The sequence below is a fragment of the Piliocolobus tephrosceles genome, unplaced genomic scaffold (assembly GCF_002776525.5).
Source record: "Piliocolobus tephrosceles isolate RC106 unplaced genomic scaffold, ASM277652v3 unscaffolded_108, whole genome shotgun sequence".
Taxonomy (NCBI): domain Eukaryota; kingdom Metazoa; phylum Chordata; class Mammalia; order Primates; family Cercopithecidae; genus Piliocolobus; species Piliocolobus tephrosceles.
Window position 1 is genome coordinate 312,529 of NW_022291865.1, and position 16,681 is coordinate 329,209.

The following is a 16,681-nucleotide window of genomic DNA, read 5'->3' on the forward strand; positions in this document are numbered from 1 at the left end:
AAACTTTTTTTTCCCAGAGTCTTGCTTTGTCAACCAGGCTGGAGTACAATGATGCAATCACTGCTCACTGCAGTCTTGACCTCCAGGGCCCAAGTCTATCCTCCTATCTCAGGCTCTCAAGGAGCTGAGACTACAGGTATGTATCATAACACCCAGCTAATTTTTAAAAATATCTTTTTTTTTTTTGCAGAGACGGGGTCTTGCTATATTGCCCAAGCTGATCTTGAACTCTTGGGCTCAAGTGATTCTCCTGCTGGCCTCCCAAAGTGCTGGGATTACATGCATGAACCACCATGGCCAACCTAAACTTTTTATTTTAAAATCAATTACAGATTCACAGGCAATTGCAAAGATAGCACAGAGAGGTCCCAAATAACCACACAATTCACATAATTTCTCACAATGGGTACATCTTATATAACTACAGTGCAACATCAAAACGAGGAAACTGACATTGGTACAATATGAACGTATAGTTCTATGTCATTTTAAAATATGTGTAGATTGTATAACCACCATCACAATCAAGATACAGAACACTTTCATTATCCTAAAGATTTCCCTCATGCTATCCTTTTTTTTTTTTTTTTCTTTTCTTTTTTTTTTTGAGACATGGTCTCACTCTGTAGCCCTGGCTGGAGTGCGGTGGTGTAGTGGCAAAACAGCTCACCAAAGTCTCTATCTGCCAGGCTCAAGCGATCCTCCCACCTCAGCCACCTGAGTAGCTGAGACTACAGGCATTTGCCACCATGCCAGGTTAATTTTTTTATTTTTAGTAGAGACGAGGTCTTGCTATGTTGCCCAGGCTGGTCTTGAACTACTGGGCTCAAGCAATCCTCTTGCCTTGGTCTCCCAAAGTGCATGGGATTATAGGAGTGAGCCACCATGCCTGGCCCATGCAATCTGTTACAGTCACCCCCAAACCCCATTCCCCCACCATCCCATGTCAAGCCACTGGATGGGAAAGTACAAAACAACTAAGAAAACATGAGAGCAGTCTCAAGGAATTAGACAAGGCACCATCTAAAGCAGTATAATTACTAATTACTACAAGAATCCAGAGATCAGGGAAAACTTCATGGAATGGATTATATCTGAATCAGGCATTGAAAGTTGGTAAAAATTTAAACAGATGGGAAAGGGGTATTTCAGATAGAGGAGATGACATAAGAAAAGATACAGTGGCAAGAAAGCATGAGGTATACCTGAAGACTCCATTAACATACTGTATGACTGGAGCATATGAAAAGAAGAGTTGGAAAGAAGGAGTAAAAAGACCATGGAGTATCTTTCCGTCCCAGGTAGAGTGTATTCTTCAATTTGAGAGCCCGTGACTTTCAAATTTAAAATGAAAGTTTATCCATAAACAGATGAAAATAGAAATGTTCTAGGTGAAGCAAGAGAAGGAGTCTAGGGGGTCCCTCTTTTTTTCCCCCAGAGTCCTGGGTGCTTTGAAGAATTAAGTTTATAATATAGAGCTAGGCCGGACACAGTGGTTTATGACTAGAATCCCAGTAGTTTGACAGGCCAAAGAAAGAGGATCACTTGAGGCCAGTTCAAGATCAGCCTGGCCAACATAGTAAGACCTACAAAAACTAAAGAAAATAAAAAATGAAATTAGCCAGGCATGGTGGAACATGCCTGTAGTCCTAGCTACTTAGGTGACTGAGGTAGGAGGCTCACTTGAGCACAGGAGGTTGAGGCTGCAGTGAGCTAGGATTGCACCAGTGTACTCCAGCCTGGGAGACAAAGCAAGACCCTATCTCAATAAACAAACAAACAAATAAATAAATAAATAAATAAATAAATAAAATGTTGATATTCAGTAATAAAAAAGCAATAAAGTACTAGTACATGATACAATATGGATGAGCTTGGAAAACATTACATATGCTAAATGAAAAAAGACAGTCACAAAAGTTCAAATATTATCTGATTCCATTTATATGAAATGTACAGAATAGGTAAAACCATAGAGAAAGAAAGTGCATCAGTGGCAGCCAGGGGCTGGGGGCAGGAAGGAATAAGGAGTGACACTTTATTGAGCATAAGGTTTCTTTTGGGGATGATGAAAACGTTCTGGAATTAGACCATGGTGATAGTTGCTCAACATTTTAGATATACTAAAACCCACTAAATTGTACACTTGAACAGGATAAATTTTATGGTAGATGAATTACACGTCAATTTTTAAAATGTGAAAAAAAAATGGCGAGGGGCAGCAGCTCACGCTTGTAATCCCAGCACTTTGGGAGGCTAAGGCAGGAGGATCGCTTGAGCCCAGGAGTTTGAGACTACTCTGGGCAACGTGGCAAAATCCCCTCTCTACAAAAAATACAAAAACTTAGCCGGGCATGGTGGTGCATAGCTATAGTCCCAGATACTTGAGAGGCTGAGGTGGGAGGAGTGATTGAGCCCTAAAGGTTGAGGCTGCAGTGAGCTGTGACTGCACCACTGCACTCCTACCCTAGGTGACAGAGCAAGACCCTGTCTCAAAAATAAAAACAAACAAAAAAATAAACCAAAAAACCCTACTCACACATTACTATGGGGTATCATACAGGAAACTGGGAGGCCAGGCGTGGTGGTTCATGCCTATAATCCCAGCATTTTGGAGGCTGAGGCAGAAGGATCATTTAAACTCAGGAATTCAAGACCAGCCTGGAAATACAGTGAGATCTCATCTTTACTAAAAATAAATAAATAAATAGATTAGCCAAGCATGTTGGCATATTCCTATAGTCCCAGCTACTTGGGAGGCTGAGGTGGGAGGATCACTTGAGCCCAGAAGTCAGGGGTGCAATGAGCCATAATCAAGCCACTGCACTTCAGTCTGGGCAATGGAGCAAGACCCCATCTCAAAAAAATAAAAATGGAAACTAAGGATAAAACAATGGACAAACACTATGCACTCAAGGAGCTTATTATTTAGGAAGGGAGTCAAGTAAATAGGCAATCATAATACAGTAAAATAAATGCTATCATTCGGTTCTACAAACATGACGGGAGAACTTAATAGAAGCATTTAATACAGCCTTCATGGAGTGAGAGAAGGCTTCTGGAGATGATGATGATGATTGAAATGAGTCCTGCAGGAACCAGGTATAAGTAGGGAGAAGATAAGGAGGAAAGGCATTCAAGGCATGTGTCAAAACTTAGATATGAAAAACATTTAACATTCTAGGAACTATAAACAATTCCCAGTAGCTGGAACAGAGAATTAGGGAGAACTGGTAAGAAATATGGCTAGAAAGGTAAGCAAGATTCACAATCATGAAGGGTCTTCCAAGAAATATGGATTCACCCTGTAAGTTATGGTCAATCTTTAAAGTTCTTTTAAAGCAAGGTAGTAAAATGCAATTTCCAATTTTTTTTTTTTTTTTTTGAGATGGAGTCTCGCTCTGTCTGAGTGCAGACTGGAGACTGGAGTGCCCAGACTGGAGTGCAGTGGCATGATCTCGGCTCACTGCAAGCTCTGCCTCCCAGGTTCACGCCATTCTCCTGCCTCAGCCTCCCAAGTAGCTGAGACTACAGGTGAACGCCAGCACGCCTGGCTAATTTTATTTTTGCATTTTTAGTAGAGACGGGGTTTCACCGTGTTAGCCAGGATGGTCTCGATCTTCTGACCTCGTGATCTGCCTGCCTCGGCCCCCAAAGTGCTGGGATTACAGGCGTGAGCCACCGCGTCTGGCCTTTTTTTTTTTTTTTTTTGAGACAGAGTGTCGGTCTGTCACCCAGGCTGGAGCGCAGTGGCCCAATCTTAGCTCACTGCAACCTCCACCTCCCGGGTTCAAGTGGTTCTCCTGCCTCAGCCTCCCAAGTAGCTTGGACTATAGGCGCACACCACCACTCGCAGCTAATTTTTGTATTTTTAGTAGAGACAGGGTTTTACCATATTGCTTAGGCTGGTCTCAAATTCCTGACCTCAGGCGATCCACCCGCCTCAGCCCCCCAAAGTGCTGGGATTACGGGCGTGAGCCACACACACCCAGCCCCAGTTTGCAATTTTAAAAAGTCAATCTGGCTGCAACATGAAGAATAGACCACAGTGGGCAAGATGAGAAGGAGGGAGACCAAGGACTACTGCCATATTATAGGTGAGAATGTTGGTCTAAGCCAGGGGTGGGCAAACTATGGCCTGTAAGCCTGTTTTTGTAGGGAAGGAAGCTAAGGATGATTGTGACATTTTTTTGTTTGTTTGTTTTAAATAGCTGGGGGGAAAATCAAAAGAAGATTTTATGATACATGAATTATATGAAATTTAAACTTCAGTGTCTACAAATAAAGTTTTATGAGAAAACAGCCACACTAATTTGTTTACATATCGTATATGGTTGCTTTTGAGTTACAGTGGTTGTGGCCAAGAGTATATGGCCTGCAAAGCCTAAAGTACTTACTATCTGGACTTTCACAGAAAAAGTCTTTTCAATTTCTGGTCTAAACTAATAGAATCAGAAAAGAGAGGCAAATACATGTGAGATATTAAAGGGGAAGAAAAAATAGTCTTGTGGATTGATTAGATACAGGGGTAAAAGAAGAAACATCAAGTATGATGCTTAGATTTCTAATTGGGGTGAATAGATGAGTAAGAATACAATTTTTTGTAATAGGGAAACAGAGGAAGAGGAACAGACTTGGGGTCAGGGACAGAAGTGGGGAAATGATTTTTTCAGATTTGGACCTACTGATTTCGAGGTATCTGTGACATATCCAGGAAGAGATCTTCAGTAGGCAGTTGGACATCTGGAGCTCGGTGACGACTAGAGAGCCATTCACATTCAAATGGTAATCCAGGTCATGGGAATGAGATAATTGAGGGAAAGCTACAGGCACAGCAAAAAAAACCTGACACCAACAACTACAATATTTGATCAGTTTGCTCACTCAGAACTGTTCCTTAATAACTTCCAGTTAGCCTGTGTTTTACTTTCTTTCCCACTTCCTTCATTTGCAGAACCCAATCTCTTTTTGTATTTGTTGCCCTTCCAAAGAACATCATCATCCTTTGTATTCATTTTTGACAATTTGTTTTTTTATTTAAAAAAATACTTTTTTTGAGACAGGGTCTTGCCCTATTGCCCAGGCTACAGTGCAGTGGCATGATGACAGCTCACTGCAACCTTGATCCCTCAGGCCCAAAAGATCCTCCCACCTAAGCCTCCCAAGTAGCTGGGACCACAGGCATGTGCTTCCACGCCCAGATAATTTTTTTTGTCTTTTGTACAGATGGGGTTCTCATTTTTTTAAATAAATTTTTATAATACTCTGCCAGGTTCTCTGTACTCCACTTTAAATCTGCTTCTGAAATTGCTAGAGGTATGCTCTTCTTAAATATTAGGCTGTGAGTGTCTTCAGCTTCCCTGAACTGTCTTTCATATTCTTATACATTAAAAAAAAATGTTAATGGAGGTGGGGAAATTCAATTTATGGTTGAATATATACATTCAATCTGGGTCACTCTGTCACCCAGGGTAGAGTGTAGTAGCACAGTCTCAGTTCATTGTAACCTCTGCCTCCCAAGCTCATGTGATCCTCCCACCTTAGCCTCCTGAGTAGCTGGGATCACAGGCACACATGACCACTCCTGGCTAATTTTTTGTATTTTTGGTAGAGACCAAAATTTAGGGTTTTGCCATGTTGCCCAGTCTGGTCTTTTAGCTCAGTTTTTTTTTTGGAGAAAGAGTCTCACTCTGTCGCCTAGCCTGGAGTGCAGTAGTACAATCTCGACTCACTGCAACCTCCACCTCCTGGGTTCCAGCGATTCTGCCTCAGCCTCCCAGGTAGCTGGGATTACAGGTGCCCGCCACATTGCCCAGCCAATTTTTTGTATTTTTAGTAGAGATGTGGTTTCACCATGTTGGCCAGGCTGGTCTCGAACTCCTGACCTTGTGATTTGCCTGCCTTGGCCTCCCAAAGTGCTGGGATTACAGGCGTGAGCCACCACACCCGGCTAGCTCTTTAACTCCTTTGGCTTTAACCCTTCCTCTGAGAGCCTTCATTTAATATCTCCACCACCATCCCCTCACCTTCAAAAGAAAGCTTAACTTCTAACTATTCCTTCTTATAGTTCACTGTTTTTTTGCTTTTTTAGAGATGGAGTCTCACTGTGTTGCCCAGGCTGGACTTGAACTCAGTAGCTGTGACAACAGGCTCAGGCCACCACAGCCAGCTCTCTCCTCACAGTTTTAATTTCCTTGTGGTCATTAGGAATTTGTTTATCTTCTAAATGACTGCCAAAACGTCCCCGCTATTGAGAAATTAATTTGAGTTCTTACTATTACATGACTAGAAAAAGAGATTATCTTCATTTTGCCACATATATTCTCTGTTGAACTGATAATGCTTCAAGAATACTTTCACTTTTTTCCTAAATATATTTCAGACAGGTAACAGCACATAAACTTCCTGATACAATAAACACTGAATAAATGTTTGCTCAATGATCCCCTAGGCTTTTATGTCCCATACTCTTTGTACTACACACTCTCCTACCTTAAGTTATACATTATCCATATTTGTACAATTTTAATTATTCTCCAAGGTTTCTTTTGAGCGCCTTCATTTATTTTCCCTTGTTATCACTGTCATTGCCTTTAGGCTTTACCTTATCCCTCTCTTTTTGCAGTACTTGTTTCTTTGGGATTTTGAGTCCATCTATAATAGGCCAATTATCCTTGCTCTGTTTGGCCTTTTCCCTGTTAATCTCTTAAAATGTGTTTACTGTCCTTCCTGAGACCTCTTCTCTCTCCTGAGTTTTATGTTCTTTATTTGTTTTCCTCAACAAAAGTTCTTTTTTCCTGATACTTCCCTATAGTACTTCTTGTTCATCCCCAGCTACTTCATTTACTTTCCCTTAATCTTTCTTCCTGCAATATCAAAAACATCATTTTTATTTTTCTACCAGCTCTCTTCTGAAGTTCTTTTCATGTTTCCCCATCCTACGTGGCTTCTCTAAATTAATTTTGGCAGCTCTTAACAGCTCAGTTGCTCTGCTTCTCTTTCCATTTGGAGACCTTGAAAATGGCTCAGTTATGCCTGCTTTCCTTTCATTACAGTCTGTTCTCTGGCAATCAGCACAACTATGACCATTTATTCCAAAGGTTATATACAATTGGCTTCTACAGATGTCATTCTTGACTCCTTTTTCTCCACACTAGAAATATTTTTCTTGATTATATCTCATACTCAGATGATTTCTAGAGACAAGTCTATCTTCTGTAACATAACTGCCAAACCTGGCTGATGCTCAGAATCACATGGGGAGCTTTAAAAAATACATATATTACTTCCAGTCTGATTCAGTAGTCTGGGGAAGGCCCAGGAATCTTTATTTTAAAAATCTCAAGTGATTCTGATAAGCAGCCAGGTTTAGCAATTATTCATCTATAGTATGGTTAACACCTATACCAGCTGGATCAAAATGGAATAGCATTAATAATAACAAGTGAGTATTAAATGATTATTTTTGTGCCAGGTCCTAGGCTAAGTGTTTTACAAGCATTATCTCATTTAATCCTCACAACCTCCCTATGAAGTAGGCACAGTTCTGTTTCCCCATTTCACAAATGGGGAAACTGTGCCCTCAGTCATATACCTACAGCAGGTTTTGAATACTTTCTCAAACAGACCCAGTCCAGAGTCTGTGTCTGTGACTACTGTGTATATACTAGATCTGGTAGGTGATTAACATTTTTTATTCTCACTACTCATAGTTCACACAGAGTATGCAGTCAACATTCCAAACACACCTGCAACTTTTACCTAATGAATTACTGTCCTCTTAAACCAAGTTTTAGTATAATTAATATCCAGTTATCAGTTATATTTTCTTTTTTCTTTTGAGATGGAGTTTCGCTCTTGTTGCCCAGAGTGGAGTGCAATGGTGTGATCTTGGCTCACTGCAACCTCCACCTCCCAGGTTCAAGCAATTCTCCCACCTCAGCCTCCTGAGTAGCTGGGATTACAGGCACACACTACCATGCCCGGCTTATTTTTGTATTTTTAGTAGAGATGGGGTTTCACCATGTTGGCCAGGATGGTCTCAAACTCTTGACCTCAGGGGATCCACTTGTCTTGGCCTCCCAAAGTGCTGGGATTACAGATGTGAGCCACCGCACCTGGCCTACCCAGTGACATTTTCTTTTTCCGGTTTTTTTTTTTTTTTTGAGATAGAATCTCACTCTGTCACCCAGGTTGGAGTGCAGTGGCACGATCTCAGCTCACTGCAACCTCCACCTCCCGAGTTCACACCATTCTCCTGCCTGAGCCTCCCGAGTAGCTGGGACTACACCACGCCCGCCACCACACCTGGCTACTTTTTTGTATTTTTAGTAGAGATGGGGTTTCACCGTGTTAGCCAGGATGGTCTCAATCTCCTGACCTTGTGATCCACCCACCTTGGCCTCCCAAAGTGCTGGGATTAAAGGCGTAAGCCACGGTGCCCGGCCCCCAGTTACACTTTCAAAGAGAATAAACAAGGTCTTTGGTCTTGACTGGCTATAATGAGTAGCACAAAGTCTTTTTTCATTCACCTTATTAAGAAATTTTATTTTATTGTGGTGCTTATTCATTATTTATTCAATCAGTCATTTATAAAGCACTTACTGAGTACGCACTATATGCTTGACCTGGAGATACAAAGTATTTGATCTTGGTCTGTTAAGAAGAATCACAAATAATTATTATAAAGTTTACTCATTTAGTCAGTCAGCCAGTCACAAAGAAACATTTATTGAACACCTGCTAAGTGAAAGACACTGTAAGGCCTAAAGATACAGCAATATGCAAGAAACAAGAGAGAAGTCTGGAAAAAGGATACAGATTTGGAGTCATTAGCACATAAAGTGTAACAAGTTTTATGAGTGAATATGATTATTTAGTAAGAGAGTGGAATGAGAAGATTTCAGACAGAAAACTATCAACTATAACATTTAATAATGAATATTTTGGTAAAGTCAGCAAAGGAGACTAAGAAATAAACTGAGAGATAAGAAGCCAAGAACATAGAATGCTGGGGAAAAGATGCTGAAATTATCAGGAGTAGGAGGAATAAATGCAGAAGAAAGCAGAAAATGTAGAGATAAAATGTCTTTTCAAGAAATTTTCCTGGAAAGGGGAAGTAAGACAAATATTTTTTATTTTTGATATGAAGTTTCACTCTGTAGCCCAGGCTGGAGTGCAGTGAGTGGCACAATCTTGGCTTACTGCAGCCTCCACCTCCTGGGTTCAAGCAATTCTCCTGCCTCAGCCTCCCAAGTAGCTGAGATTACAGGTGCCTACCACCACACCAGGTTAATTTTTGTATTTTTGTTGTTGTTGTTTTTTGAGACGGAGTCTTGCTCTGTCACCTAGGCTGGAGTGCAATGGTGCGATCTCAGCTCACCGCAACCTCCGCCTCCTGGGTTCAAGCGATTCTCCTGTCTCAGCCTCCCGAGTAGCTAGGATTACAGGAGCATGCCACCACGCCCAGCTAATTTTTTGTATTTTAGTAGAGACAGGGTTTCACCATGTTGGCCAAGATTGTCTCAATATCCTGACCTCGTGATCCGCCCACCTTGGCATCCCAAAGTGCTGGGATTACAGGCGTGAGCCACCACACCCGGCCATTTTTGTATTTTTTAGTAGAGATGGGGTTTCACCAGGTTGGCCAGGCTGGTCTTGAACTCCTGACCTCAAGTGATCTGCCTGCTTTGGCCTCCGAAAGTGCTGGGATTATAGGCATGAGCCACCGTGGCAGGCCAGACAACTATTTTTTAAATGCTGAGGAGCAAGTATAGACTGAGAGGGTGAATATAAGAGGAGGGCTGGATTCCTAATTCTACAAAGTCTTTGAAAAGATGGAAGACATTGGATCAAGAGAACAGGTAGAGAGACTGGCCCTGGAGAATGGATGAAACATTTTATTTTAACAAAGAGGAAAGACAGATGGGTACAGATGTAAGTATTCCTACAGATTTGGTAGTTAAAGTTTTATCAGTCCAATTCTTGGTCAAGCAGGAGACAAGCCTACTAAGCCTACTAAGCTTGAGAAAGGAGAAAAAAATGGGCCTAAGGAGGGCAGAGATCTGAAAGTTGTTGAAAAGGGTGTGTTGCCTGGAGAAATATAATACATAAGGTGTTACTGAAAACCCAGTTGAGTTTGCTGATCATAAATTCCTGCAAACCTGATTATATGATTTTCTGCAGCTGTGCTTGAAATTGGCATGTAAAAGAGAGGGTAACGGCAAGAAACTAAATTGAAACAAAATCTTAGCTGGATAGGGAGAAAAGTAAAGAATACATAGGCTGCTAGAAAGGAAGAGGTAATAGATTAGAGGTCCAGATAAAGTTGGAGAACAATTATAGTTTATTCAGCAGTTTTAATCTCTTTCTTGTTACATTCTCCCAAGAACATGCAAATTTGAAGTTCACAAACTTTAAATTTCAAGGATTTGAAATCCTATGTTAATGACTTGGCATGGTGGCTCACACCTGTAATCCCAGCACTTTGGGAGACCGAGGCAGGTGGATCACCTGAGGTCAGGAATTCGAGACCAGTCTGGCCAACATGGTGAAACCCTGTCTATACTAAAAATACAAAAATTAGCCAGGCGTGGTGGTGGGCACCTGTAATCCCAGCTACTTGGGAGGCTTGCAGTGAGCCAAGATCGCGCCATTGCACTCCAGCCTGGGCAACAGGGAGAGACTCTGTCACACTCACATAAAAAAAGAAATCCTATGTTAGGTTTATGTTAGAATGAATTAATAATCAAGACTTTTGATAGTTCATTAATGTTGGCAAATATTTCTAGTTCTCATCCCAGGCCCTTCGAAGGACTGTCTCTCCCCACTCCTTTGAAGGTATGTATTTTTTATCACATACACACTTACCACAATAATAATAAATAAAAAAGCAGTATTTTTCAGATATCATGTCCTGAATTTCATTTGAAAAATATAGACACTATGCCATTAATTCATATTAAAGTTACAGTGCCTGGAATGCCTCGGTGAATGCCTCTCTAATTGGAGGCATTCCAGGCACCATAACGACATTTTTTGGGGAAAAATGTTTTTCCTCTTAGGGAGGGGAACCATTTAAGGAAGTAAAACCTGTTAAGAAACTTTCCCCATTAAGCTCTGAAATAGTTTTCTCTTTTTCAGTTAACGTAAGAAATACCACATGTGGCATCAAGGCAGTAGCATAATCTGTAAGAATGCATCATTTATAAGTAGAATATGTGTAAGTATAAAACTACCTTGCAGGAATTGGTATGGAAAGTTTATATCCATATTCTTTAGTCATATGTTCTTTTCAGAACTTTTCCAGGTATGTATGTATGTTTGGTTTTTTTGTTTGTTCGTTTTGTTGTTTGAAACGAAGTCTTGCTCTGTTGCCCAGGCTGGAGTGCAGTGGCACAATCTCGGCTCACTGCAACCTCCGCCTCCCGGGTTCAAGCGATTTTCCTGCCTCAGCCTCCCGAGTAACTGGGATTACAGGCATATGCCACTACGCCCAGCTAATTTTTCTATTTTTAGTAGATATGGGCTTTCGCCATGTTGGTCAGGCTGGTCTCGAATTCCTGACCTCAAGATCCACCCGCCTTGGCCTCCCAAAGGGCTAGGATTATAGGTGTGAGCCACCACGCCTGGCCATATGTATTTTTTAATTGACTGATTGATTGATTGATTGAGACAGGGTCTTGTACTGTCATCCGGGCTGGAGTACAGTGGCACAATCATAGCTCACCGCAGCCTCAAATTCCTGGGATCAAAGGAGTTTGATCCTAACTCCTGGGATCCTACCCCAATCTCTCAAGTAGCTGGGATTATAGGCATGCATCACCATACCTGGCTATCTGAATATATATATACACACACACACACACACACAGAGATAGAGAGAGACTATGTTGCGAGAGAGAGAGAGAGAGACAGACTCACTATGTTGCCCAAGCTGGTCTCGAACTCCTAGTCTCAGAGAAACTCCCGCCTTGGCCTCCCAGCCTTTCTAGGTCTTTTTTTAATCGGTTCTCTTGTGACTACCCTTTCATCCCTTGGTGATTTTAGTTGCTCTTCTCTAGGTATTTCTTAAACTTGCATCATGTAATTAATGCTGCACAAAGTAAATTAAGACTGTGACTATGGCCGGGCGCGGTGGCTCAAGCCTGTAATCCCAGCACTTTGGGAGGCCGAGACGGGCGGATCACGAGGTCAGGAGATCGAGACCATCCTGGCGAACACGGTGAAACCCCGTCTCTACTAAAAATACAAAAAACTAGCCGGGCGACGTGGCGGGCGCCTGTAGTCCCAGCTACTCGGGAGGCTGAGGCAGGAGAATGGCGTGAACCCGGGAGGCGGAGCTTGCAGTGAGCTGAGATCCGGCCACTGCGCTCCAGCCTGGGCGGCAGAGCAAGACTCCGTCTCAAAAAAAAAAAAAAAAAAAAAAAAAAAAGACTGTGACTATGTAGAAACCCAGTAACACAGTGCTTAAAAGAAGGGGCTCTGGCTGGGTGCAGTAGCTCACGTCCATAATCCCAGTACTTTGGGAGGCCACGGGAAGCAGATCGCTTGAGGTCAGGAGTTTGAAACCAGCCTGGCCAACATCGCAAAACCCAGTCTCTACAAAAAATACAAAAATCAGCCAGGCATGGTGCTATCTGCCTGTAGTTCCAGCTACTGAGGAGGCTGAGGCATGAGAATCACTTGAACCCAGGAGGCGGAGGTTGCAGTGAGTCAAGATCATGCCACTGCACTCCAGCCTCGGCAACAGAGCAAGACTCTGTATCAAAAAAAACAAAAGCGGGGGAGGGGACAGGGCCTCTAAAGTTAGATTGCCTGAGTCTGAGTTCTGAATTCACTACTTGTTAGCTCTATTTCCTTGGACATACTGTTTACCTTCTCTGTTTCAGTTCTTTCATCTATAAAATGAGAATATTATCTGACTCATAGCATTGTCAAAAAGTTTATGTCAGAGATAAAGTGTTAACAACACTGGCTGGCACATGGTAAGGGCTTAATAAACATTAGCCATTACTACGTAAAGGAGTAGAATCTCTTCTTTACTATTTCTACAAAGTCCCACTGCTAAATTTGGCTTAAAAACAACACAAAAGAAAAAAAAAAAGTCTTTAGCCTTTATCCTTTTTAGCTAAAACAATAAATTGGGAATCTCATAGAATTTTTAGATTTTATTTACTTTATTCTCAATTACTTTTTCATTGAGGGATATTTGACAAAGATTGTATATATTTAAGGTATACAATTTGATGATTTGATATGCTTATATACATTGATGTCTAGAACTTACTCATCTTGCATAACTGAAACTTTGTACCCCTTGACCAATATCCCATTTTCCCCTTCCCCTAGTCCCTGGTAGCCTTCCTTTAAATATATGCCCAGAAGTGGGATTGTCAGATTATAAAATAGTTCTATTTTAAACTTCTGAGGAACCTACATACTGTTTTCCACAGTGGCTATCTACATTCCCACCAACAATGTACAAGGGTTCCCCTTGCTCCACATCCTCACCAACATTAGTTATCTTTTTACCTTTCTGACAATAATCATTCTAGCAGGTGTGAGATAGTATCTCACTGTAGTTTTGATTTGCATTTCCCTGATGATTAATAATGTTGAACATTTTTCCATATGACTGTACCTGTTGGCCACTTGTATGTCTTCTTTCAAGAAATGTCCATTCCAGTCCTTTGCCCATTTTTAAAACAGGTTGTTCATTGCTATTATGTTGTATAAGTTCCTTATATATTTTGGATATTAACCCCTTATCAGATACACGATTTCCAAATATCTTCTCCTACTCTGTAGGTACCTTTTGACTCTGTTGATAGTTTTCTTTTGCTGTACAGCTTTTCAATTTGATGTAATCCCATTTGTCAATTTTTTAGTTTTGTTGCCTGTGCTTTTGGTGCACGCACCTGTAGTCCTAGCTATTCAGGAGGCTGAGGTGGGAGAATCGCTTGAGGTGGGTCAAAGCTGCAGTGAGCCACAGTCATGCCACTGTACCCAGCCTAGGTGACACAGAGAGACCTTGTCTCTAAAAAAAAAAGTTAAATATAGAATATGGCCCAGCATTTCTACTGCTAGACATAAAAGAAGTGAAACCAGGGACTCAAACAGATACTTGTACACCACTGTTATAGAGGCATTACTTACAATAACCGAGACAGGGGAACAACTCAAGTGTTCATCAACAGATGAATGAAAAACAAAACATGGTGTACATATACAATAAAATATTATTCAGCCATAAAGAGGAATGAAGTTCTGATACATGCTACAACATAAACGAATCTTGAAAACATTATGCTAGGTGAAATAAGCCGGATACAAAAGGACAAATATTGTATAATCCACGTATATGAGGTATCTAGAATAGACAAATTCATAGACACAGAAAGTAGCATAGAGGTTACCACAGGCTGGGCCGGGCGTGGTGGCTCAAGCCTGTAATCCCAGCACTTTGGGAGGCCGAGACGGGTGGATCACGAGGTCAGGAGATCGAGACCATCCTGGCTAACTCGGTGAAACCCCGTCTCTACTAAAAAATACAAAAAAACTAGCTGGGCGAGGTGGCAGGCGCCTGTAGTCCCAGCTACTCCGGAGGCTGAGGCAGGAGAATAGCGTGAACCCGGGAGGCGGAGCTTGCAGTGAGCTGAGATCCGGCCACTGCACTCCAGCTTGGGCGACAGAGCGAGACTCCATCTCAAAAAAAAAAAAAAAAAAGAGGTTACCACAGGCTGGAGGGAAGGGCAATGGGAATTACTGCTTAATGGGTAGAGGTTTTGTTTGGTTTGGGATAGTGAAAAAGTTCTAGAAATAGATGGTAGCAATCATGGTTACACAACATTGTGAATGTATTTAATGCCACCAAATTATACACTTAAAATGGTAAAAACAGTAAATTTTGTTACAGATGTTTTACCACAATAAAATAGTAATAACAATCATCATCATCATTCTCGCTCCAAATAGCTTTAACTCAGACATAATTTCCCCTACTTCTCAATACCATGTACCTTACATTACACTCTCCTATTCTATTGCTTGACCTTCTGTGAAGGTACAACATACTTTCCAGGTTTCCCGGCTTCATTTATGTTCCTCCTGTCCTTAACCCTTTCTCATTTTGTTAAATTACTAAAGATAACCTTTTCAGTGAATTATTTCATTCTTGACTTCCTGAGGAAATTAATCAGTTATTCCTCTGTATTCTCAAAACCCTTTGTAAGTAGCTTTACTATAGCATTTAATCATGCATTAAGGATTATTTTTCTATGAGTGCCTCCCTCACTTCTTCAAAGAAAGGGAATCTTACTATTTTTCTATCCCTATCACACACCACATGGTATTCAACTTTCCAAAATAAATGACTTATGCATATAATAAACTTCAAAAAATCATAAAAGCACTGTATCAGTAAATGGTTTTATTTCATTCTGCCCATTGAGAATTAGTATCATGTGGGCCAGGCGTGGTGGCTCACGCCTGTAATCCCACCACTTTGAGAGGCTGAGGGGGGCGGATCACGAGGTCAGGAGATCGAGACCATCCTGGCTAACACAGTGAAGACGTGTTTCTACTAAAAATACAAAAAATTAGTCGGGCGTGGTGGCGGGCACCTGTAGTTCCAGCTACTCGGGAGGCTGAGGCAGGAGAATGGCGTGAACCTGGGAGGTGGAGCTTGCAGTGAGCAGAGATCATACCACTGCACTCCAGCCTAGGCAACAGGGCCAGACTCCGTCTCAAAAAAAAAAAGAGAGAATTAGTATTATGTTAGTTTTCAGCTTATGAGACAAGTCCCGGATGATAAGCAATATAACTTGGATACAGGCATACCTTGTCTTATTGTACCTTGCTTTATGCGTTTCTTAAAACCCTGCAGCGAGCATCTATTGGCACAATTTTTCCAATGACATGTGCTCACTCCATGTCCCTATGTCACATTTTGATAATTCTCAAAATATTTCAAAATTTTCATTATTACATCTGCCATGCTGATCTGTGATCTGTGACCTTCAATATTATTATAATTGGGGGCATCATGAACTGCACTCATAGAGGACAGTGAGTTTAATCAATAAATGGTGTGTGTGTATATAGAATATACAAATTTATAGAAACAGAAAGTAGAATAGAGGTTGCCAAGGGTTGGGGAAAGGATAATGGGAGTTACCATGGAACAGTCATTCTCCCATCTCTCTCCCTCTCCTCAGGCTTCCCTATTTCCTGAGACAAAAACGATACTACAATGACCTCTAAGAGTTCACGTAAAAGAGTTGTATGTCTCTCACTTTAAATCAAAAGCTAAAAATAATTAAGCTTAGTGAAGAGGGCACGTCAAGAGCAGAGACAGGCCAAAAGCTAGGCCTTTTATGCCAAACAGCCAAGTTGTGAATGCAAAGGAAAAATTCTTTAAGGAAATTCAAAGCGTCACTCTAGTGACACATGAATAACAAGAAAGCAAAACAGCCTTTACATTTTGGCATGTTTTTGCAATGGCTGGTACCGGTTGTTCCTTTCCATGTTTAGGGCTTCCTTCAGGGTCTCTTGTAAGGCAGGCCTGGTGGTGACAAAAATCTCTAAGCATTTGCTTATCTGTAAAGGATTTTATTTCTTCTTCACTTATGAAACTTAGTTTGGCTGGATATGAAATTCTGGGTTTAAAATTCTTTTCTTT

The 16,681-nt window shown here is 41.3% G+C and overlaps 1 protein-coding gene across 2 annotated transcripts in view; it reads right to left on the bottom strand.

Moving 5' to 3' along the window:
* LOC111529479 (protein CASC4) overlaps positions 1 to 16,681 on the bottom strand; it is a 128,720-nt gene that overhangs the window by 91,567 nt on the left and 20,472 nt on the right. The window lies entirely within an intron of this gene.